This window comes from Delphinus delphis, chromosome X, assembly GCF_949987515.2.
Source record: "Delphinus delphis chromosome X, mDelDel1.2, whole genome shotgun sequence".
Taxonomy (NCBI): Eukaryota; Metazoa; Chordata; class Mammalia; order Artiodactyla; family Delphinidae; genus Delphinus; species Delphinus delphis.
In genome coordinates, this window is record NC_082704.1 from 67036123 (window position 1) to 67062944 (window position 26822).

At 38.8% G+C, this 26822-nt stretch overlaps 1 protein-coding gene and 2 pseudogenes across 1 annotated transcript in view; all 3 read left to right on the forward strand.

The window, feature by feature from the left end:
- The window catches only part of HDAC8 (histone deacetylase 8), a 241375-nt gene that overhangs the window by 133317 nt on the left and 81236 nt on the right, over window positions 1–26822 (forward strand). The window lies entirely within an intron of this gene.
- LOC132418007 (ADP-ribosylation factor-like protein 4A) lies at window positions 9084–10497 on the forward strand (annotated as a pseudogene).
- LOC132418030 (eukaryotic translation initiation factor 1 pseudogene) lies at window positions 23637–24653 on the forward strand (annotated as a pseudogene).

A 26822-nucleotide genomic window follows, 5' to 3' on the forward strand; every position in this document is an offset into this window, starting at 1 on the left:
TTTCAAGAAAAGTGATTGCAGGTACAAAGCCAGAGAAAGGTAAAAGAGCACATGGTCTTGGGGAACTATAAATAGTTTACTATGTATGTAGGGTATCTGAGGAAATAGTGGGAGATGAAGCAGCAGAGGCAGACCTGCAATTGAAAGACATCAGGCTCTTAGAAAGTCATGGAAACTCTCGCTTATATTCTTCCCTAAGCTACCTTAAGTTCTCTTACCTTCATTGGGAGAAAGAAGTTAGTTTTATCCGTTCCTGTTATGGGTGTGATACAACAACTAGACAGGAAATCAGGAAAGATAAAGAAGAACTCAACACAACCATCAACCAAGAGGATCTAACTGACAGTTATAGGACACTTCACCCAATAACAGCAGAATATACATTCTTCTCAAGCACCCATGGAACATATACCAAGATATACCATATAAAAATGATGGAGTAGGCAATGCCGAGCTACCATCACTCCACAGAAGCATAGAAAAACAAACAGAAACTGTCAGAAACAACTTGTCAAAACTCTGGAAACAGTCAAAGGTTTACAGCAATCAAGAAAATGCCAAATCAAAGAAAAGTCAACTTTACAATGGTAAGAAACCACAGTGAGTTATCACTTCATACCTGTTAAGATGGATATTATTTTTTAAATGGAAAATAGCAAGTGTTGGTAAGGACATGGAAAAATTGGAACCCTTGTGCCTTATTGGTGGGAATGTAAAATTGTGCAGCTACTGTGGAAAACAGCTTGACAGTTCCCCCAAAAGTTAAACACAGAATTACCATATGACCCAGCAATTCTTCCTCTAGGTATATTCCCCAAAGAATTGAAAGCAGACACTTGTATATCACTGTAATTACAGCATTATTTTAAAAAGCCAAAAGGTGGGAACAACCCAAATATACATCAAAAGATGAATGGAAAAACAAATATGGTATTTACATACAATGGAATATTACTCAGCCTTTAAAAGGAATGGAATTCTAATACATACTACAATATGGATGAACCTTAAAAACAGTATGCTAAGTGAAATAAGCCAGACACAAAATGGCAAACAATGTATGATTCCACTTATATGAGGTACTTCGAATAAGCAAATTCATAGAGACAGAAAGTAGATTTAGAGTTTACCAGGGGTTAGGGAGAGGGAAGAATAGGGAGTTATTGTTTAATGGGTTTGTAGCTTATGTTTAAGATGATTAAAAAGTTCTGCAAAAAAAAAAGTTCTGCAAATGCATAGTGATGATGGTTGCAGTTTTGTGAATGTACTTAATGCCACTGAACTGAACGCTTAGAAATGACTAAACTGGTTTAAAAATTTTTTTTCAACAAGGTGTTGGAAGATATAGTTGAAGAAATCTCTAAGAAAACAATTAATAGGTAGAGAGATGAGAAACGGAAAAGAGAAAAATAAGAAAATTAAACAATTAATCCATGAGGTCCAACATCCAATAAAAATAATTCTTGAGAAGAAAATTAAGGAGAGGAAATTATCAAATAAATAATAAAAGAAATCTCCCCCAAACCTAAGGACATTAATTTCCAGACTGACAGGGCCCACTGGTTGCCCAGCACCATAAAGGAAAAACACACCTCAAGTCATATCATAAAACTTTAGAGCAAAGGGGAAAAGAAATTATTCTAAAAGCTATAAAGCTTCTAGGGAGGAAAATTTGGGGTCACACAAAAAGGTTCTAAAATCAGAATGCCTTTGGACTTCTTATCAACAACACTGAAAGCTTGAAGACATTGGGCCTTGAATTCCATATGCAGCCAAACTACCAATCAATTGCAAGGATAGAATACAGACATTTTCAGGCATGCAAGTTCAGGAATCTTGGAGTAGGTACCCAACAAAACGAGGGCAGTAAATCCAGAAAGCAGAAAACATATGATCCAGGAAACAGAGGATCCAATGCAGGAGAGAACAGCAGGGATTTCTCAGGATGGCAGTGAGGAGAAGGTCCCATATACCAGCTGTACAGAGGCCTAGAAATCAAACAGTCCAAATTGGAGAGCTTCAGGGAAAGGTTCTGAGGAGAAGGTGGAATTCACAGATTGCCTGGTGTGGTTGACAATACTGAGAATACTACAGTTTTGTCAAAGAGTGTGGCATGAGTTAGTGATAAATACATAGGAATTGATATGCATTAATGATAAGTACATAGAAAGCTAGACAACATATATAAGGTGAGGTAATTATTAATTCCAGGAAAAAAATTTCCAAGGAAGGAAAAGTAGCCATACTGTATAGCAGCTGGCTCAGCTGTGAACAGTATTTGTTGTCACCATAACTTTAAACACTGAATGTTAATTTGGCCAACAATTCTGGGATAATTAAATGTGGAGTATGAGACAAGGTGAAATGTGTGTGTAGATGGATGTGGGAGATAGTAGTAAGACTCAATTATAATCTTCCATAGAAGGAAGTCAGTAGAGCATATCAAATATTGAAAAACAACTACCAATCTTCTCATTTTATTTGAATATATACAGAGAAGTACTAGAAGTGACTAAAAGAATGAAATGTGGCTGTTTGTTGGAAATAGAAATTGGAAACGTGAAGGGATAAGTTAGAGAACTGCTGTGTGTCATCGTAAGACTTAGGTAATGTTTAACTTTGTAAACTATGTGCATGTTATTAAACTATTACTTTGATCAAAATACAAATGAAATAAATAAAAGTTAAGGGTTATATCAAGGTGTACCATGTAATCCTAGTTCAAATGCAATGCCCCCTGGAATAAACTGTTAAAGGAAAACAACAGCTCATGGTACAAGTAAAAAGGTACCTAGCTTTTTAATGGTAGGAGAGCTTTATGGCATTTTTACTTGCCCTTGTCCTACTCCCATCCCAACTGGGCAGCACTCTCGAAAATATGTTCCTAGTGTAGAACCCTGGACCATGGTTCAAGAGGGAAGAGAGTAGACCTTATTTGAAAATTACTGTGTAGATTTATTCTAACCTGTCAGGGGCTACCTGGATGACAGATGCAGGGTACTCATCTCTGTTACACCTAACTTGAAACTCAACTAGGTCATAAAAGTGGTGAGCATTGCTTGAAAACATCGTAATGTAGATGAACAACCCACAGATTCCTGAGGCAAAAGATTGCAGTTTAGACATAAAATAGACAACCTAAGGCCTGGGAGGAAAAGCCAGAGAGAGTATTTCTTTGGAAAATGAAGGCAGTCAAAAGCACCTGTGTATATGGGGAAATGCCCAGGGCATATAGCATGCTCAGAAAAGACCTGAGAAGACCTTAAAGACTGGAAGAGGTGTTTTTTGTCATTTTAAAAAACTCCTGACATTCAAGGAAATCTGTCAAAATGCTAGCAATTCACTAGAAGCTTCAGGCACAAGATCAGTGAATTTGAAGATAGGAAAATTAAAATTACCTAGTCCAAGGGACAGAAAGAAAAAAAGAATGAAGAAAGGAGAACAGAGCCTAAGGGACCCATGGGACACCATTATGGGAGTCCCAGAAGAAAAAGAGAGAGAGAAAGTCAGAAAGAATGTTTAAAGAAGTAAAGGCCGAAAGCTTCCCAAATTTGATGGAAGACATTATCTACACATCCAAGAAGCTCAATGAATTCCAAGGAGGATAGATGCAATCCACACCAACACTCATTACAATCAAACTCTTGAAAGACAAACAAACAGAATCTTGAAAGCAGCAAAAGAGAAGCAACTAGTCACATACAAGGGATCCTCAATAAGATTAAAAGCTGATTTCTCATCAGAGACCATGTAGACCAGAAGGTGGTTGGATGACATATTTAAAGCACTGAAAAAAAAAAAACCTGTCAACTAAGAATTCTATATTCGGCAAAATTCTTCTTCAAAATTGAGGGAGAAATTAAGACATTCCCAGATAAACAAAAATTGAGGGAGTTTGTTAACACTAGACCTACCTGAGAAAAAATGGGGCAAAAAGAAGTTCTTCAAGTTGAAATGAAAGGACACTAGACAATAATGTGAAGCTATATGAAGAAATAAAGTTCTCTGGTAAAGAGAACTACATGGGCAAACATAAAAGCTAGTATTGCACTTTTGGTTTGTAACTCCACTCTTTCTTTTCTACATGACATAAAAAACAAATGCATAAGAATAATTATAAATATGTTATTGGGCACACAATATCTAAAGATGTAATTTGTGACAACAACAACATAAGGAAGGGATGGAACTGAATAATAGCAGAGTTTTTATATGCTATTGAAGTTAAGTTGGTATCAAATCAAACTATATTATAATAAATTTAGGATGTTAAATGTAATTCCTATGGTAACTACAAAATAAATGTTCTTTTAATGTACAAATGGAAATGAGAAGAGAATCAAAAAGGTTCACTACAAATAATCAACTAAATACAAAAGAAGACATTAATGTAATAAATGAGGGACAAAGATAGTATAAGAAATGGCAGAAAGCCTTCCTTATTAGCAAACACATTAAATGTAAATTAATTAAAGTGTCCAATTAAAGGCAGAGATTGGGCAGAGTAAATTAAAAAAAGAAACCACGGTGCAACTGTATGCTGTCTATGAGAAATTTACTTTAGATCCAAAGAAATAAGTAGGTTGAAAGTGAAAGAAAGGATGGAAAAAAATATTCCATGCAAATGGTAACCAAAAAGAGCTGAGGTTGGCTTATACTAATATCAGACAAAATTGACTTTATGTCAAGAAGTGTTACAAGAGACAAAGACATTATATATTGATAAAAGGATCAATTCATCAGGAATATATAACAATTATAAACCTATTTATACTATACAACAGAGCCCCAAAGTGTAGAAAGCAAACATTTACAGAATTGAGAAGAAAAATAGACAATTCTACTGTAATAGTTGGAGACTTCAAATACCACTTTCGATAATAGTTAGAACATCTAGACATAAGGGCAATAAGGAAATAGAGAACTTGAATAGCATTATAAACCAATTAGACCAGAAGGATACGTAGAGAGAACATTCCCCCCAACAACAGCAGAATGCACATTCTTTTCAAGTGGACATAGAACATTCCCCAGGATTGACCATATGTTAGGCCACAAAACAAGTTTCGATACATTTAAGAAGATTGAAATCATTCAAACTGTCTTTTCTAACCACAGTGGAATAAAGCTAAAAGAAACAACAACAGAGGGGAAAGTGAGAAGTTCAAAAATATGTGGAAATTAAGCAACACACTCTTAAAACAACTAATGGATCAAAGAAGAAAACACAGTGGAAATGAGAAAATACTTTGCAATGAAAGAAAATGAAAATGCAACATATAAAACTCATGAGATGCAGCAAGAGCCATAATCAGAGGGAAATTTATACCTGTAAATGCCTACATTAAAAAGAAGATCTCAAATCAATAAACTACTTTTACATCTTGAGGAACTAGAAAAAGAAGAGATAACTAAATCCAAAGCTAGCAGAAGAAAGGAAACAACAAAGATTAGAATAGAAATAAATTAAATAGAGAATAGAAAAACAGTACAGAGAATGAACAAACCCAAAAGTTGGTTCTTTGAAAAGAGGAACAGTGACTTACCTGGTGGTGCAGTGGTTGAGAATCCGCCTGCCAATGCAGGGAACATGGGTTCAAACCCTGGTATGGGAAGATCCCACATGCTGCAGAGCAGCAAAGCCCATGCACCACAACTACTGAGCCTGTGCTCTATAGCCCATGGGCCATAACTACTGAGCCCATGTGCCACAACTACTGAAGCCCGTGCACATAGAGCCTGTGCTCTGCAGCAAGAGAAGCCACCGCAATGAGAAGCCCACACACTGCAACAAAGAGTAGCCCCCATTCACTACAACTAGAGGAAGCCCACGCACAGCAATGCAGCCAAAACTAAATAAATGAATAATCTTTTTTTTAAAAAAATGAGCAACAAAATTGACAAACCTTTAGCTAGACTGATAAAGAAAAAAGAGAGAGAGAGAGAGAAGACACAAATAACTAAATTCAGAAATCAACGGAAGGACATTGGGACTTCCCTGGTGGTCCAGTGGTTAAGAATCTGCCTTACAATGCAGGGGACGCAGGTTCAATCCCTGGTCAGGGAACTAAGATCCCACAGGCCGTGGGGCAACTAGGCCCAAGCACCACAACTACTGAGCCCATGTACCACAACTAGAGAGCCCACATGCCACAACTACAGAGCCCACATGCTCTGGAGCCCACACGCCACAACTAGAGAGCACGCATGTCACAACTACTAGACCCACACACTCTGGAGCCCATGTGCCACAACTAGAGAGAAGCCCGTGAACCAGAACAAAGAGCCCACACACCTCAACGAAAGAGCCCACATGCGGCAACTAAGACCCAGTGCAGCCATAAATAAATAAATAAATAAATAAATAAATAAATAAATAAATAAATGAAGGACATTATTGCCAAACTTACAGAGATATGTTTTAAGATTATAAGAGAATGCAACTAACAATTGTATGCTAACAAATTAGATTGCCTAGATGATATGGACAAATTCTAGAAATAAAAAAGTTACCAGAACTGACTCAAGAAGAAATATAGCATCTCAATAGATCTGTAACAAGTAAAATATTTAAATTGAATTAGTAATGAAGAACCTCCCAACAAAGAAAAGTCACAACCAGATGGCTTCACTGGTGAGTTTTACAAAACATTTAAAGAATTAATACCAATTTGCCTCAAACTCTTCCAGATAACTGAATAAGATTGAACACTTCCCAACTCATGCTAGGAGGCCACCATTGCCCTGATACCAAAGCCAGATAAAGACCTAACAAGAAAAGAAAATTACAGCCCCAAATATCTTATGATTATAGATGCAAAAGTCCTTTAACAAAATACTAGGAAATTGAATTCAACTGCATATTAAAATGACCAAGGGGAATTTAACCCAGGTGTGCAAGGATGGTTCAACGTAAGAAAATCAATCAATATAATACATCACATTAATATAACAAAGGGGAAAAGCTACATGATCATCTCAATTGATGCAGAAAAGGCATTTGACAAAATCCAACACCCACTTATGATAAAAGCATTCAGAATGCCAGGAATAAACAGAAACTCCTCAACATGATAAAGGGCATTTACGAAAAACCTACAGCTAACATAGTCAATGGTAAAAGATGAACACTTTCCCACTAAGATCAGGAATTAAGACAAGACACCCACTTTTACCACTGCTATTATACTAGAATTTCTAGCCAGAGCAATTAGACAAGAAAACAGGAAATAAAAGGCATTAAGATTGGAATGCAAGTAATAAAACTCTCCCTATTCACAGATGACATGATCATACATATAGAAGATTCCAAAGAATCCACATGAAAGCTACTAGAGCTAATGAACAAACTCAGCAATTTTGCTGGTTACAATACACACACAAAATCAAATGTGTTTTTATACACCAGCAATAAACAATCCAAAACTTTTTAAGAAAGCAATTCCATATAGCATCCCAAAGAATAAAGTACCCAAGAATAAATTTAACCAAGGAGGTGAATGACTGGTACATTGAAAATTACAAAATATTTGCTGAAGGAAATTAAGGAAGACCTAAATAAATGGAACAGCATCCTGTATTCACGGATTATAAGACTTAATATTGTTAATATGTCAGTACTGCCCAAAGCAGCCTATAGATTCACTGTAATACCTGTCAAAATCTCAACAGCCTTTTTTTTTGCAGAAATGAAAAGGCCAATCCTCAACTTCATATGGAATCTCAAGAGGCCCCAAATAACCAAAACAATCTTGAAAAAGAACAAAGTTATAGGACTCACTTCCCAATTTCAAAACTTACTACAATGCTACAGTAATCAAAACAGTGTGGTATTGGCAGAAGGACAGGCATATAGACCAATGATATAGAATTGTAAGTCCAGAAATAAACCCATACATCTATGGCCAATTGATTTTCAACAAAGATGCCAAATTCATTTAATGGGGAAAGAATTATCTCTTCAACAAATGGTGCTTGGACAACTGGATATCCACATGCAAGACAATGAAGTTGGACTCCCTACCACACACCATATGCAAAAATTAACTCAAAATAGATCACCAGTCTAAATATAAGACCTAAAACCATAAAATTCTTGAAGAAAACATAAAACATAAATCTTCATGACCTTGGAATTGGCAGTGGATTCTTAGACATGACAACAAGAGAAAAAAATAGATGAATTTGACTTATAAAAATTTAAAACTATTGTGGATCAAAATACATTATCAAGAAAGTGAAAAGAAAATCTATAGAATGGGAGAAAATATTTGCAAATCATCTAATAAGGATTTAATATTCATAATATATAAAAAACTCCTAAGCTCAACAAGAAGACAAATAACCCATTTGAAAAATTGGCAGGCTGGGTGCGGAGCGGTGAGGTGAAGGGATCGTGCTGCAGGGACAGCAGGCCTTCCCCGGCAGCTGCCGCAGGTCAGATCATTCACTCCTGTGGGCTGGCGCAGCCACAGGGAGCACCCTCTGGCCAGCGGACAAAGGGTTAAACACACCAGTGGTGACCGCGGGCTGGATGTGAGAACCTCGGCACGGTGTCCGCACTGCAGGTGCACCCGGGTGGGTGGAGCGAGCCGGCTGGCGGTGACGTGACCGACCGGCCGAGGCTCCCCTTCCCCTGCAGGGGTCGCTCGGCTCTTCCACAGGCACCCTCTTTTCTAACTTGAAGGCAAAAGGTGGTGCCTGTGGACCGAGGGAGAGCCTGGCTCTGCCATGCTGGGAGCGGCAGTTACTTTCACCAGTTAGGGCGCAGGGGCGCGTGTGGCATGGACGCGCTGACACAGGTGACCAATGGGATTGGGGCTCAGGGGTGGGCCACGTGGAGTGGGTGTGGTCATAGTCTGGAGCCACGGTTTCTAGTGAGGCAACCACCAGAGTTGCGTGGAGAGCTAAGCTGAGTGGCGGTGGGGTGCTTCTCTGCCCCCAAGTAGAAAAGCCTACCAATGCTTTCTCATTTGGATCCAGGCTCCAATTCGGGAGTCTGGTAGCTGGATCCCCTAGGAAGAAGAGTTCTCAAGCAGTAAGAAGAAAGCCTTTCAGTTTGGAACACTTCTTTGCAGATGGAAATGGGGAATGGATTGTCAGACCAGACTTTGATCCTGTCCAGCCTGCCTTCATTTCAGTCCTTCCACTTTGTCATTATGGGTTTGGACTCTGCTGGAAAGACAACTGTGTTATACAGGCTGCAGTTCAATGAAATTGTAATACCGTACCTACCAAAGGATTTAACATGGAAAAAATTAAGGTAACCTTGGGAAATTCTAAAAGTAACTTTTCACTTCTGGGATGTAGGTGGTCAGGAGAAATTAAGGCCACTGTGGAAGTCATATACCAGATGCGCAGATGGCATTGTGTTTGTTGTGGACTCTGTTGATGTTGAAAGGATGGAAGAAGCCAAAACTGAACTTCATAAAATAACTAGGATATCAGAAAATCAAGGAGTTCCTGTGCTTATAGTTGCTAAAAAACAAGACCTGAGGAACTCATTTTCTCTCTCAGAAATTGAGAAATTGTTAGCAATGAGTGAACTGAGCTCATCAACTCCCTGGCATTTTCAGCCCACCTGTGCAATCATAGGTGATGGACTGAAGGAAGGACTTGAGAAACTACATGATATGATAATTAAAAGAAGAAAAATTTTGCAGCAGCAGAAAAAGAAAAGATGAATGGTGATAACCTTTTAGGTCTGTGTGGAGTAGGTTTTCTGTGGTCTGATTTTGACAAATGGAAGAGTGTCGACAGCCTGGTTTGCCTGCCTGCCCTCCTGGATGCTGTTAAAGCTTTGTTTGGTTGAACAATCAGATGTCCAACTCTGTTGCCTTGTGGAAGATGAGTAAATACAGTGCTTCTTAAAATGGCCTCTTCTCCCTACCCCACAAATCTTTTGGTACTACCATTTTGGGAAGCCAAGCAAAGATATAAAATTGACCAGAAAACAGCTGTGGAAATTTGACCTGAAGTTAGTGAAATAAAACTTTGAAGAGTGTCAGCCTAAAAAAAAAAAAAAAAAAATTGGCAATGCACAGAAATCTCTTGCATTCCTATACACTAATGATGAAAAATTTGAAAGAGAAATTAAGGAAACACTCACATATACCATTGCAACAAAGAGAATAAAATACCTAGGAATAAACTACCTAAGGAGACAAAAGACCTGTACGCAGAAAACTAAGACACTGATGAAAGAAATTAAAGCTGATACAAACAGATCAAGAGATATACCATGTTCTTGGCTTGGAAGAATCAACATTGTGAAAATGACTATACTACCCAAAGCAATCTACAGATTCAATGCAATCCCTATCAAACTACCAATGGCATTTTTCATAGAACTAGAACAAAAGTTTCACAATTTGTATGGAAACACAAAAGACCCCGAATAAAAAAAGCAATCTTGAGAAACAGAAATGGAGCTGGAAGAATCAGGCTCCCTGACTTCAGACTATACTACAAAGCTACAGTAATCAAGACAGTATAGTACTGGCACAAAAACAGAAATATAGATCAATGGAACAGGATAGAAAGCCCAGAGATAAACCCACGCACATATGGTCACCTTATTTTTGATAAAGGAGGCCAGAATATACAATGGAGAAAAGACAGCCTCTTCAATAAGTGGTGCTGGGAAAACTGGACAGCTACATGTAAAATAATGAAATTAGAACACTCCCTAACACCATACACAAAAGTAAACTGAAAATGGGTTAAAGACCTAAAGGTAAGGCCAGAAAGTATTAAACTCTTAGAGGAAAACATAGGAAGAACACTCTATGACATAAATCACAGCAAGATCCTTTTTGACCCACCTCCTAGAGCAATGGAAATAAAAACAAAAATAAACAAATGGGACCTAATGAAACTTAACACCTTTTGCACAGCAAAGGAAACCATAAACAAGACGAAAAGACAACCCTCAGAATGGGAGAAAATATTTGCAAATGAAGCAACTGACAAAGGATTAATCTCCAAAATTTACAAGCAGCTCATGCAGCTCAATATCAAAAAAAACAAACAACCCAATCCAAAAATGGGCAAAAGACCTAAATAGACATTTCTCCAAAGAAGATATACAGATAGCCAACAAGCACATGAAAGAATGCTCAACATCATTAATCATTAGAGAAATGCAAGTCAAAACTACAGTGACGTATCACCTCACACCAATCATAATGGCCATCATCAAAAAATCTGTAAACAATAAATGCTGGAGAGGGTGTGGAGAAAAGGGAACCCTCTTTCACTGTTGGTGGGAATGTAAATTGATACAGCCACTATGGAGAACAGTAGGGAGGTTCCTTAAAAAACTAAAAATAGAACTACCATACGACCCAGCAATCCCACTACTGGGCATATACCCTGAGAAAACCATAATTCAAAAAGAGGCATGTACCACAATGTTCACTGCAGCTCTTTTTACAACAGCCAGGCCATGGAAACAACCTAAGTGTCAGTTGACAGATGAATGGATAAAGAAGATGTGGCACATATATACAATGGAATATTACTCAGCCATAAAAGGAAACGAAATTGAGTTATTTGTAGTGACGTGGATGGACCTAGTGTCTGTCATACAGAGTGAAGTAAGTCAGAAAGAGAAAAACAAATACCATATGCTAGCACATATATATGGAATCTGAAAAAAAAAATGGTTCTGAAGAACCTAGGGGCAGGACAGGAATGAAGACACAGATGTAGAGAATGGACTTGAGGACATGGGGAGGGGGAAGGGTAAGCTGGGGCGAAGTGAGAGAGTGGCATGGACTTATATATACTACCAAATGTAAAATAGATAACTAGTGGGAAGCAGCCACATAGCACAGGGAGATCAGCTCAGTGCTTTGTGACCACCTAGAAGGGTGGGATAGGGAGGGTGGGAGGGAAGGAGACGCAAGAGGGAGGAGATATGGGGATATATGTATATGTATAGCTGATTCTCTTTGTTATAAAGCAGAAACTAACACACCATTGTAAAGCAATTATACTCCAATAAAGATGTTTAAAAAAAATTGGCAAAGGAATTAAATAGACATTTCTCCAGAGAAGATTTACAAATGGCCAATGAGCTCATGAAAAGATGCTCAACATCATTAGTTATTAGGGAACTGCAAATCAAAACCTCAATGAGAAACCACTTTACTGGGATAACTATAATTTTTAAAATGAAAATAGCAGGTGTTACTGGGGATGTGGAGAAATTCGAACTCTTGTAAATTGCCACTGGGAATGTAAAATGGCACAGCCACTGTGGATAACAGTTTGGTGGTTCCTCAAAAAGTTCAGTATAGAATTACCATATGACCCAGCAGTTACACTCCAAGTTATATACCCAAAAGAACTGAAAACAGGGACTTAAACAGATACTTGTATTCGGTGTTTACTGTAGCATTATTCACAATAGGCCAAAGGGGAAATAGCTCAAATGTCCATCAGTAGGTGAATGGATAAACAAAACGTGGTATATCCATACAATGAAATACTATTTGGCCATAGAAAGAAATGATGTTCTGATATAAGCTATGACATGGATGAACCTTGAAAGCGTTATGCCAAGTGAAATAATCCAGGCACAAAAGGACAAATATTTTATAGTTCCACTTACACAAAATATCTACAATAGGCAAATTCATATAGACAGAAAGTAGGTTAGAAGTTACCAGGGATTGGGGGAAGGGAGAATGGTGAGTTATTGCTTAATGGGTACAGAATTTCTATTTGGGGTGATAGAAAAGTTTTGGAATAGATAGTGGTGATGATTGCACAATACTGTGAATGTACTTAATACACTGAATATTATACTTAAAATGGTTGCAATGGCATATTTTATGTTTTATATACTTTATCACAATGATATTAAAATTTTAAAAATAAAGATAGACCACATCGTGGACCACAAAGAAATCTCAGCAAATTTAAAAGAAGGAAATCAAACAGGGTATATTTTCTGACCAAAATAGAATCAAACAAATTAATAAAGGATAATAGGATAATCTCCAAACATTTAGATACTTAAAGAACACACTCCTGAATAATCCATTTGTCAAAAAGCAAATTTCATGGAGAATCACAAATTACATTTAAATGATTTAAAATGAAAATACAACATATCAAAATTTGTGGGACACAGCTAAATCAGTGCTGAGAGGGGAATTTACAGTACCAAATCCTAAAAAAAAAAAAGGATAATCTCAAATCAATAATTTAAGTTGCCACCTTAACATACTAGGTAGAGCAAATTAAATGAAACTGAAAACAATAATAATATAGAAAATGAAACAGAAAGGTGGTTCTCTGAAAATGTCAGTAAAATTGACAGATCTCTAGCAGGACTGACAAATTTAAAAACGGAGAAGACATAAATTGCCAAAATCAAGAGTGAAGTGGGGTATCACCACAAACCCTACAGACATCAAAAGGGTAATAACAGAATACATCTAACAACTCTACACACATAAACTTGACAAGTTACATAAAATGAACTGCTTCCTCAAAAACCACATACTACTGCAACTCGCCAAATATGAAATTATTTGAATAACCTATAACTATTAAGGAAATTGAATTTGTATTTGAAAACTCCCAAAAAGAACGCTCCAGGCCTAGATGGTTTCACTGGAGGATTCTACCAAATGTTTAAAGAAGAATTCAAACCAAATCTAAATCTTTCCAGAAAATAGAAGAGGAAGAAACACTTCACAACTCATTTCATTAAACCAGTGTTATCCTGATAACAAAACCAGACAAAGACAGTACAAAAAAAGGAAAACTACAGACCAATATCTCTGCTCTGTGCATTCCATAGCTGAAAGACATAACAAGCAGCATCTGAGGAGCATACAAAACAAAAAGGAAAAAATAAAACTGTCCCTATTTGCAAATGACATTATTGTCTACAATACAATCCCAAGGAATCTACAAAAACCTCCTAGAACTAATAAATGTTTTCAACAAGGTCTCAGGATACAAGATTGACATACAAAAATCAATTGTATTTCTATGTACTATCCATGAGCACATGGAAACCAAAATTTAAAATACAATGCAATTTATAATCAGCTTTTAAAAAATGAAATACTTAGGTGTAAATCTAACAAAGAATATACCAGTGCTTCCCTGGTGGCACAGTGTTTGAGAGTCCGCCTGCCGATGCAGGGGACACAGGTTCATGCCCCAGTCCGGGAAGATCCCACATGCCGTGGAGCGGCTGGGCCCGTGAGCCATGGCCACTGAGCCTGCACGTCCGGAGCCTGTGCTCCGCAATGGGAGAGGCCACAACACTGAGAGGCTCACGTATTGCTATATATATATATATATATATATATATATATATATATATATATATATATATATATATACACACACACACATACCAGACTTGTATGTTAAAACTACAAAACCCTGATGAAAGATATCAAAGATCTACATTCATGCAAAGACATACCGTGTTCATGGATTAGAAGACTCCACATAGTAAAGATGTCAATTCTTTCCAGATTTATGTACAAGTTTAAAATAATTCCTATCAAAATTCCAGTATGTTTTTTGAAAATATAGACATGATTATTATTAAATTTATATGGAAAAACAAAGGAACTAGAATAGCTAAAACAATTTTATAAAAGAAGGATGAAGTGGGAGGAATCACTTTACCAATTTTGAGATTTAATATATAGGTACAGTAATCAAGACTGTGTGGTATTGGCAAAGGAATAAACACATCAAAGAGCAGAATAGAGATCCCAGAAACAGACCCACACAAATACAGCCAACTGATTTTTGACTAAGGTCCAAAAGCAATTCAATGGAGGAAAGACAGCCTTTTCAATAAATAGTGCTGGTGCAGTTGAACTTCCATCAGCAAATTGGTAAATTTAGTTTAAGAAAAAGTAGAAATCTATTTTACTGTTTTTGCAGCTTCTCTTTAGATTTGAAAATTTTCAAAATAAAAAAATTGGGGAAGAGACATATAAAATATATTGCAATTATATTTATTTACAGTGGAAGATATACCTGTTGGGTAACCACAATAGTCTTATCTACTCCAAGGGCATTTCTTTCCCAGGATCAAGGGACCTAGGAAACTGAATTAGTAAGTCAGAAGGTTACTTGATGAGCATGGAATCAGAGTAAAGGAAGTAACTGTTTCATAATTGAGTCTACATCCTTAGGGACCACAATATGTGTGTCTGTCATATACGTGGTCTACCCAGCTCCCTCTGCTCTCCAGCCACTGCACAAATGTACACACTTCCCTCTCCCATCCCTTCCTGTCCCTCTGCATAGTGAGGAGTGGGGGGTGCTGGACAAACAGTAACATATCTTCACTCTCTAATCCCTCTTTTTCAAATAACTCGTACACCACCTCTCTGTAGCACTTTATTCTTCAGAGAGTTTACAGTAAAACTGATTAGATTGCAACTTTCTTCGAGTACATTCCAGTCTTGCAGATATGCCCTGATCACCTTGATTACACTTGGATATTTCCCAGGTCTCCATCAGCAACACATCTACAACCATGTCTTTGTGTTATTTCACTCTCAGAATCATTCTGAGCCTATCTCCAAATTCCCGGGTCACCTTACTGCAGCCTAGACTCTGACTACACTTATTTCTTTAGTTTGATTTATTTTGTCAAGGTCCCATCATAGACAGATTTTTTTTCAAGGTGTTGACAATATTACTGCTTCTTTTGGTGTCTTTGCCACTGCTCTACAAATGTATTTTTGCAAACAGTATGAGCTAAAGAAGGTATAATAGATGAAATGATAAAATTAGATTTTATATATATATATATATATATATATATATATATGAAAGTGCTTTGAAAGTTAAAAGCACTGAACAAGTATAAGAGATGATTATTGCTGTAATTTAATAGGTAAAGCCACTGGCTGCTTCAGGCCAGCCCTCATAGGAGAGGAGCACTTGAGGATACTCCAGCCAGTCTGCTCTGTAGTTTTTCCACCTCACATTTCTCTCCCATTTTCAGTCACATGATGATTAAGTCTCTGGGGAATGAATCATGCTGCCAAAGCCACAGAGACTGATTTATAAAGCAGACCTCAAGGTGGTCATTTATAATGAGCAGTATATTAGGCAAGACAAGACTTTGATCAACAGCATAAAGGCCCTCCTGGCTGGTGGGTCGTCCCAGTCAAGAAACAAGTTATACACCATAAAGCTGCTCAGCAAACACCTAATTAGAACAAAAGGAATTGGATAGTCTCCAGAGTTTTGTTCTTCTTTTAATCAAGCCTAGGTACCTGAGAAATTGCCCTTCTCCATACTAGGAATAGTTCTGTCTACAGAAGCAAAGACGCCATTGTCCAAAAATAGACAGTCCTCTCCATGGTCGTTCCTGGAGATGCACTGACAGATTTTCTCTTGTTCACCCATCTCACTTTGCCAGTCATCTAAGTACCTGTCTTTACAGCATTACCTCGAGACAATCATGTTACAATTTTTGACATTACAGTTTACCTTAACATTAGTAACATTTTAGGGTGGTCATTTCTTGACACCTTAATATCTCCGTTTCGCAATATACAACAGGTTACCATGGCAGGCAGGCCCCATTGTTTACCACTTCAAAATGTGCTCATCCAACAGTGCCACAAAGAAACTTATGCTTCACTTCTTAAACTTTTTCATCTTTTTCCCCATCTGCCAAATAGCCAAAGTGCACTCTAGTGCCTTTAGGATATTACCAAAAGCCAGTCTGTTGCTTTGGTGCAAAAGTGTGGGTGCTACCTGAAGGCAAAAAGGAATACCTGCAGATCTGTACCCAGCACCAACTGGGAACCAGAAATCTAGTCTGCTAAAGTTCAAAGGGAATGGAGAAACCTGAAGCTTAGAAAAGATAAATGATTCAATAAAATAGTATATATGAAAGTGCCTAGCGCAGGCCCTCAATAATAGTTAGGAAAAAGAAATGAGCAAATTGTCCAAGGTCTCCCAAATAGTGAGTGGTAGGGCCAAAACTCACGTAGTTGTTTCCCCACTAACACAGTGCCTCAAAAGTCATCTTGAAAAATATTTTGCTTTCCATCCTACTTTTCAGAAGTATTTTGTGGGGAAGAGCAGAGAGAAGCATCTGCTCGTATTTCATTGTAGACTGGAACTTGTTGACTTCAGCGTCAGAGTAACTTTCTCTGAAGCCTTCCCTGAGCCCCTTCTTGTTAGCCCCAGCGCCCTTTGATTAAATTCTGCCTTTTATTATCACTTGCACTTCCTTCTCTCCTATTTCTGGCCTCCTGAATATAAACTCTTGAAGTGTCCACTCATCTTTATACGTCTCACAGTGAGGCCCAGCGTAGAGTCTGGCATATAATAAGTACTCAACAAATTTCTGGTAATTTGAATTGAGTTCCATTAGCTGCAGCTTCTGTGATTCTCCATGATTTTTTGCCTGAGCCCTCTGTCTCCTGTCTCAATTCCTTTTAACAGTTTTTACTACGAGCTGGGTGAAACTAGTTATGCTATCCTCAAGATTCCACGGAACTCTTTTCAAAATCTTTTCCTCCATTTTTCTTCACAGCTCCATTTTTGGTGAACTCTGCTTCCATCACCCCTTTCATTCATTCATTCACTCATTCACTCACTCACAAATGCACAGTGAAGTAGACAGAGGGGCCCTACCTTTTAGAACTTGTAGTCTCCTGGGAGATCAGCAGTAAACAAGTAATAAAATAATTGCAGATTGTGATAAGTGCTAAGGAAATAAACAGATGATACCGAGATCAGGACTGACCTCTCTGAGGGGATCAAATCTAGGTCTGAAGTACCAAAGCCATGAAGAACCCAGCCAGACAAAGCTGCATTTCAGGGAACAGCATGTGAAAAGGTAGGAAAGAGCTGGATATGCTCAAGAAAAAGCAGAAAGGTTGTGCGACTGGGGTGTATTGAGTGAGGTGAGGGGGGTGGGATGAGGTCAGAGAGGCAGGCAGGAGCCACACTATGTAGGAGACTAGTAGGCTGAGGTAAGGAGTGTAATCTGACTCTAATTGTAGTGGGGGTCAAAGAGTTTTTAAACAGAGGAGTAACGTAAGCGAATTGACATTTTTAGAAGATGGTGCTGACTACTGTGTGGAGACCACATAGTGTGGGGACAAGAGAGGGTGCAGAGACCACTGTCCAGGCTAATACACTGGTCCAGCTGAGGACTGCTGGGTGGTGGCAGTGAAGATGGTGTGATTCAAGAAATATTTTTGAAGTAGAATTGAAGGATTCTGGATTTGCCAATAATTTGAATGGGGAACCTCTTTGTTTTACTCTTTAGGAAGGTAAAGCACAGGAAGACTAAGTTAATAGGGAATAATTTTTGTGCTGTAACTGAACCCTGATTTCCTAACTGCTGGTCTCGTGTTCTTTCTGTGTACTACTGTGCTTTTCATAATCTTCAGCAATTCTCACTACCTTTGTGTCTTCTCCCAAATGCAATCATTCACCAAATCCAGCCCCCTCCTTTTCTGTGCCCCCTGAATCTCCTGCCTGCACTTGCCATGCCCATTCTGCTCTGGGTTATTGTGACTGCCTTCTGGCTGGCCTTGCTGCCTCCTTCCAGCCTTGCAGTGCAGGTCATTTTTCATGGCTTCGCTTCAACCGTGTCTCTAATAACTCTCCAGCAACTCCCTACTCATTCAAATGAAAATCCAGACTTTGGGCAGTGGCTTCATAGCACTTCCCCAGCTAGGTCCACCCAACCCTTCCTGTTTGCTCTCGTCTCCCATTATAACCTAGCCCACATCTTCAATTTTAGTCTTTTTGTGGCTACCCCTCCCAGCTCTGAGCTATTAGGCCAGCTGCTTTGTGTATGAAATTCCCCTCTTTTGCTCTCTCTTCTTGACTAGCAAGTCATAGATTTTTCCTGAATCATTTCAGTCATTCATTCTTTATTTCATCAAATAATAATTGAGTACCTCCTTTGGGCCCGACACTACTAGCTACTAGGCATGAAAAAATCAGTAGAGATGGTACCTGCCCTCAAGCAGCTTGGAGTCTGTTGGGGGAGGCAGATCTGTAATCAAATAATCACGATGTGTTGTATTAAGTGGCCCAGGGGCTATAGATACAGAATGCTGGAGCTACACACAAGAAGTAGCAACAAACCCTACTGAGGGAAACAAGAAAGGCTTCACAGAGGAGGTGGCATTTGAATTGAGTAGAAAGGTATATAAGTATTTTTGAAGGTGAAGAGAAAGAGTAAGGGCATTTCTGGAAGAAAGAATCCATTGTTATTTGATAATCATAATAGCTAGCAGGTACTGCTTTTTCAGGTATATATATACTTGTGATAGGGCGGCATATGCTGGGATTATAGTGACAGGTTCAGTACAGCTGGAGTATGGGACACATAGAAAAGCATATTGGAAAATGAGAATAGAAGGAGAGATTGGGACAAGATTCTACAAGCAGTAGGAGCCAGGAGAGATTTTTTTTTTAATTTATTTTTTGGCTGTGTTGGGTCTTCATTGTTGTGTGCAGGCTTTCTCTAGTTGCAGCAAGTGGGGGCTACTTTTCGTTGTGATGCATGGGCTTCTCATTGTGGTGGCTCCTCTTGTTTCAGAGCACAGGCTCTAGGCATGCGGGCTTCAGTAGTTGTGGCTCACGGGCTGTAGAGCACAGGCTCAGTAGTTGTGGCGCATGGGCTTAGTTGCTCTGCAGCATGTGGGATATTCCTGGACCAGGGCTCGAACCCATGTCCCCTGCATTGGCAGGCAGATTCTTAACCACTATACCACCAGGGAAGTCCCCAGGAGAGATCTTTAAAAGAGGGAGTGGCAGGCTTCCCTGTGGCGCAGTGGTTGAGAGCCCGCCTGCCGATGCAGGGGACACGGGTTCGTGCCCCGGTCCAGGAAGATCCCACATGCCGCGGAGCAACTAGGCCCGTGAGCCATGGCCGCTGAGCCTGCGCGTCCGGAGCCTGTGCTCCACAATGGGAGAGGCCACAACAGTGAGAGGCCCGCGTACCACAAAAAAAAAAAAAAAAAGAGGGAGTGGCATGATCAGTTTTGGAACTGTGGCAGCTACAGTTGGTACACAGGTTATAGAACCATGGAGGTGATTACAGAGGTCACGTGAGAGATGAAGGTTTCAACCAAGGTGAAGGCAGAGGGAACAGAGAAGAGGACATATCTACACTAAGACTGACAGGGTTGGGAGTCTGATTGGACATAGTGGAGTGGGAAAAAGCAGAATCAGGAGATGACTCCAAGATTTCTAACAGGATACCATTAAGTGGGATAGAGAACAGAAGAGGAGAAAGGGTTTAAGACAGAAGATCACGAGTTTATTTGGAGCAATCTGAGTTTGAGTCACCAATCAGCATACAAGTAGAAAAGTCCAGGAAGCAAATGGGTACAAAAGTGTGGTGCTCAGAAGAAAGCTTGCCACTCACAGCATCTAAAAATTCATCCATTCTCTAAGCGCTATATCTCTTCCTGTGTATTCTGAGTGTTATGCTAATTGTACACTTGTCTACCCTAAAAGTCAGGGGTCCTCCTCAGTATGAAGCTTATGTCCTTGCAGTAGCCTACAAGACCCAGCATGGTCTGCCCTCTATCACCTCTCTGACCTCATTTCCTACTGCTCTGTCCTCCACCACACTGTCCTGCTTGCTGTTCTTAGAAGGTATCAGGCACAAGGCACACTCCCACTTCAATATATATTTTGCACTGGATGTTTCCTCTGCTTAGAATGCTTTACTGTGGATGTTCACATGACTAACTCCTTCAAGTCTTTGCTCAGTTGCAACTTTTTCAATGAGACTTACCCTGACCACCATATTTAATACTATAGTTGCCCATCCCCACTCCCTGACCACTCACACTTTTTTTTCACCAATAGCACTAATCATCTGCTAACATACAGTGTAATTTACTTATGTATTATGTTCATTGTTTATCAACTCTGTCTCTCCTCTAGAATGTAAGCTTCTTGAGGGCAGAGATTTTTTTCTTTTATTCACTAATATATGTCAAGCACCTAAAACAGTGCTTGGAGCATGATAAACACTCAGTATATATTTATATTTGTTGAATAAATGAATGGGAGTATAGGTTCCTGCATCAGTCTCCCTTCTAAAATTTTTGTTTGCATGGGCCTTGTACCCTCAGGGCCAAATAGAAATATAGGAAGAGGAAATGAGTAGATATAAGAATAACTTAATGCCATTTGGCAGCCACACATTTCTGGTGTATTAAAATAAAGCCTTTCTTAACTGGCTCCTTTCATAGTTTGTATGACTTATTGCTACTGTAGCAAATTACCACGAACTTAGTAACTTAAAACAGCACAAATTTATTCTCATACAGTTCTGGAGGTTAAAAGTCTAAAATGGGGCTTCCCTGGTGGCGCAGTGGTTGAGAGTCCGCCAGCCGATGCGGGGGACACGGGTTCGTGCCCCCATCCGGGAAGATCCCACATGCCGCGGAGCGGCTAGGCCCGTGAGCCATGGCCGCTGAGCCTGCGCGTCCAGAGCCTGTGCTCCGCAACGGGAGAGGCCACAGCAGTGAGAGGCCCACGTACCGCAAAAAAAAAAAAAAAAAAAAAAAAAAGTCTAAAATGGGTCACAGGACTATATTCCTTCTGGAGGTTCTAGGGAAGAATCTGTTCCGTTGCCTTTTCCAGCTTCTAGAGGTCTCCTGCATGCCTTGGTTCATGGTTCCTTCCTCCATCTTCAAAGTACATCACTCCAACCTCTGCTTCTGTCACCACATCACCTCTCTGACTGTGTATTTCCTGCTTTCCTGTTTCCCTTATGAAGATCCTTGTAATTACATTGAGTTCACCCATATAATCCAGGATAATCTCCCCATCTCAAGATTGTTAATCATGTCTGCAAAGTCCCTTTGGCCATGTAAGTTAGCATATTCACAGATTCTGGGTATTACGACTTGCACATCTTCAGGGAGCAAGCATACAGACTAAGACACAGATTGACAAGGGTTTGTTCAAAGGTGTAACCTAGTTCTGAAGACACCACACACCCTGCAGACATGTGTAGATTCAAATGTTCTAGGGCAGCACTATCCAATAAAACTTTCACAATGATGGAAATGTTCTATATCTGCACTGACCAATACGGTAGCCACATGTGGTTATTGAGAACTTGAAATGTGGCTAGTGGGACAGAGGAACTACATTTTTCATTTTATTTTATTTTATTTTCACTAATTTACATTTAATAGCCACATGTGGCTAAGTGGTTAGTATTGGACAACAGAGGCCTGCAGCTGGGGGAAGGGACAGACAGTAAGGAAAATTTTTTTGTCTAAGTTTTAACTTTGAGTAGAATTTTTTTTTTAAATACCTCCCTGAGATTTTATGACACCTGGTTTGGAGATTGAATATATATTATGTGAATGGCACAAAAAATCACAGGCCACGATTTTTAATTTAAAGTGGACCTAGGTTTGTGATGCCTCAAACACCAGGGAAAATCAAATTGAAAGCTTTCATGGGAGAACACTGTTACTCTCGGGCCACATGGAAATCCCACAGAGAGTTCTAACAAAGTCCTTCACAATCAAAAGTCACAATTTACACAAGAAAACCAACTTCCAGGAGGAAGCAGTCAACAGGGAAAAAAAAAAAGGTAAAACATAACTAGACCCACAAAGATTTTAGATATTTACATTATCATATACAGGATATTAAATAGATATGTTAAATACATTTAAGGAAATAAAAAAGTACAGAGCAAGAGACTATCAAAAATGACCTGCTACCGCATAGCACAGGGAGATCAGCTCGGTGCTTTGTGACCACCTAGAGGGGTGGGATAGGGAGGGTGGGAGGGAGGGAGATGCAACAGGGAAGAGATATGGGGATATATGTATATGTATAACTGATTCACTTTGTTATAAAGCAGAAACTAACACACCATTGTAAAGCAATTATACTCCAATAAAGATGTTAAAAAAAATGACCTGCTAGGTTTGAAAAAGAACTAAATAGAATACCTAGAAATGAAAAATATAATAATTGTTATTAAAAACCTTGATGAAGTTTTATGCATCAGTTGATGAGAAATTAGGAAACTGGAAAATACATCTGAAAAAATCACACAAAATTCAAAAAAGAGGTACAAAGAGATGGAAAATATGAGTGCTTAAGAGATATGGAGGATAAAGCAAAAAGGCCCAATATTAATCTCTTTAGAATTCTGCAAAGAAATAATAGAAAAGGGGGAGAACCATTCAGATAAACCATAGCTGGAAAGTTTCCAGAATTTTGAAAAAACAAAAATCTGCAGGTTCGGGAAAACTAAGAAATTCCAGGCAAGATAAATAAAAAGAAATTAATATCTACATGCATCACAGTCAACTGCAGAACACCAGAGACAAAGATAAGATCTTAAAACAAGCTACAAGGAAAAGACTGATCACATACAAAAGAACAAGTAGACCAATAGGTGACTTCTCAACAGCAACATTGGAAGCCATATTAGAATATAATGTTGAAAGTGCTTCGAGAAAATAATTTTCATCTTAAAATTATATATACTGTGGCCCACTCACTGAGCCGCCACTGAGGACTCAGCAGCTTCCCCCTCGAGCCCCCTCGCTTCCTGACGCTCTGTCCGCCCCACCCGCCTTTTCCAGCCGCCACTTTCTGCAGGCCATTTCCACCGAGGAAAAGGAATCGTATCGTATGTCCGCTATCCAGAACCTCCACTCTTTCGACCCCTTTGCTGATGCAAGCAAGGGTGATGATCTGCTTCCTGCTTGCACTGAGGATTATATCCATATAAGAATTCAACAGAGAAACAGCAGGAAGACCCTTACTACTGTCCAAGGGATCACTGATGATTACGATAAAAAGAAATTAGTGAAGGCGTTTAAGAAGAAATTTGCCTGCAATGGTACTGTACTTGAGCATCCAGAATATGGAGAAGTAATTCAGCTACAGGGTGACCAGCGCTAGAACATATGCCAGTTCCTCGTAGAGACTGGACTGGCTAAGGACAATCAGCTGAAGGTTCATAGGTTTTAAATGCTTCTGGCTCACTGAAGCTTACGTGAGGATTTCCTTGCAATGAGCAAAATTTTCCTTCTGTCCCTTGTCACAAGTTTAAAAACCTCACAGCTTGTATAATGTAACCATTTGGGGTCTGCTTTTAACTTGGACTAGTGTAACTCCTTCATGCAATAAACTGAAAAGAGCCAAAAAAATTATATATACTGTGAAACTGTCTTCAGAGAATAAAGGCAACATAAAGGCATTCTAATATAAAAAAAATTTAAAGCATTTACCACCAACATTTGTCACTGAATAAGGAAAATTATCCAAAAAAGAAGTTCCGAGATATACAAAAGAACTTTAAGTAGAAAACAAAAGTTAAACATGTGGGTAATATTAGTAATTTATAATTTGTGGGATTAAAAGAAGACAAAAAACACAGAATTTAAAGGCTTCACAATAGCAACTCATGTTGTTGAGGATTAGAGTCAAAACATTTTAGGGGTCCCTTCAAGAAGAGGGTACATATGTTAATTAACTCTAGGTTTTATTGAATTAAGTAAGCATGTTAGAATTTCAAAGATAGCCACTAAAAGAAGAGAAAAAGAATGAATATCTTCCAAAGTAATAGAAGTGGAAAAGTGGAACAAGAAAAAATCAATTGATTCAAAAGAGGAAAAAACTCAGCAAAAATGGAACTCATGGAATAAAATAAGACAATATAAATAAATCCAAATATAAGTCTTTTTCTTAAAATACAGTTTTGGAAATTTAAAAACACTTTTAAATAACTCTTTAGGTCAAAGAAGAAATCTTAATGGAAATTAGAAAATGTTTAGAAATGAGCTTGTATGTTGCACCTAAAGTGGTGGTTACAGGGCTGTTTATAGCCTTAGGAGAGTATATTAAAAAGGAAGAGGGAGTTCTGTGGTGGCCAGGCTTTCACTGCCATGGCCGATGTTCGATCCCTGGTCAGGGAACTGAGATCCCACAAGCTGTTCAGTGCGGCCAAAAAAAAAGGAAGAAAGGCTGAAAGTTAATGAGCTAAGCATTCAACTTAAGAAGTTAGATAATAAACAATAGAATAAATCCAAAGAAAGCAGAAGGAAGGAAATAATAGACACAAAAGCAAAAATTATTAAAATATAAAACAAAGTAGAGAAGATCACCAAAGCCAAGAATAGCAAGAGTCTATGGCATTTGAGCCATGACTCAATCCCTTATCACAACTCCCCCCACCCCACCTCTGCTTTGCAGAATCTCTACCCCAAACTCACTACTCTGGGCAGATGCAGCCAAGAGGATGGAGGTTCCTTCCCCCTGCAGTACCCAGTCTGGGGTTATGATCTCACCAAGGGAAGGTCAGGCTGCTGGAATTTTTCATCTCTCCCAGCTCCATGTTGCAGAAGCTCAAGTCCAAGCAGGCATGGTCAAGAAAACCAGATCTCTTTTCCTCCACCCAGCTCCCACTCTAACCTGGGCAAAACTTTTTGGCCAACCCAATATAAACCCTGAACTGTGATAGTAGCCTCCAAACCACAAAGATATCCAACAATAAAGGTTAAAAATCTAACTGACTTGGGAGGCTTAAGCACAACCTTGACAATAAATGGCTTGTGCCAACCCAGGAGTAACCCCTAGGTAGTCAAGCAAAGAAATTTAAAACAAGGGGAAAAAATCAGAGCAGGGACATCAAGCTTTATACTATAGAGAGGATAAACTTTATAATTTTCATTCAAGTTATCAAACAAATAACCAAGAAATTAAAAGCCACCAGCCTGGGGTGGGGTGGGGAATCAGTATCCCATAGTTCCTACCATATATTGTCTACAATGTTCAGATTTCAACAAAAAAATTATGAGAAAAGTAATTTTTTCCTGCCCCTCCTCCAAAAAACAGGAAAATATGACCCATACACAGAAGGAAAAAAAAAGAAAAGAAAAGCAATAAAAATACTCTCTTTAAAGAGGCTCAAGTGGAGGATGTAGCAGACAGAGATTTCAAAACAATTGTTATAAGTATGCTCAAAGAACTAAAGGTTGCTTAAAAGAAGTAAAGGAATGTGTGATGGCAATGTCTCAATAAATATAAATTATCAATAAAGAAATCGAAATTAGGGCTTCCCTGGTGGCACAGTGGTTAAGAATCTGCCTGCCAATGCAGGGGACATGGGTTCAAGCCCTGGTCCAGGAAGATCCCACATACCACAGAGCAACTAAGCCCATGCGCCACAACTACTGACCCTGCGCTGTAGAACCCATGAGCCACAACTACTGAAGCCTGTGCACCTAGAGCCTGTGCTCTGCAACAAGAAAAGCCACCACAATGAGAAGCCCATGCACCACAACAAAGAGTGGCCCCTGCTCACTGCAGCTAGAGAAAGCCCACACACAGTAACAAAGACCCAATGCAGCCAAAAATAAAATAAATAAACTTATTTTTTTAAAAAAGGAAAGAAATGGAAATTATAAAAAAGAACCAAATGTATATTCTGGAGTTGAAAAGTATAGTAACAAATGAAAAATTTGCTAGAGGGGGCTCTACAGTAGATTTGAGTTGGCAGAAGAAAGAATCAGTCCACTTGAGGATATAACAATAGATATTATGCAATCTGAAGAACAGAGAGGAAAACTGAAGATGAACAGAGCCTCAGCGAAATGTGGGATATAAATAAGTGCATCAATATATGCATAATTGGAGTACTAAAAAGAGAGGAGAGCATTAAAAGGACAGAAAAAGATATTCAAAAAGACTGCTGAAAACTGTTCAAATTTCTTATTTTCTCCTTTTTTTTTTTTTCCTTATTTTGGCCACACTGCCTGCACGGCTCACAGGATCTTAGTTCC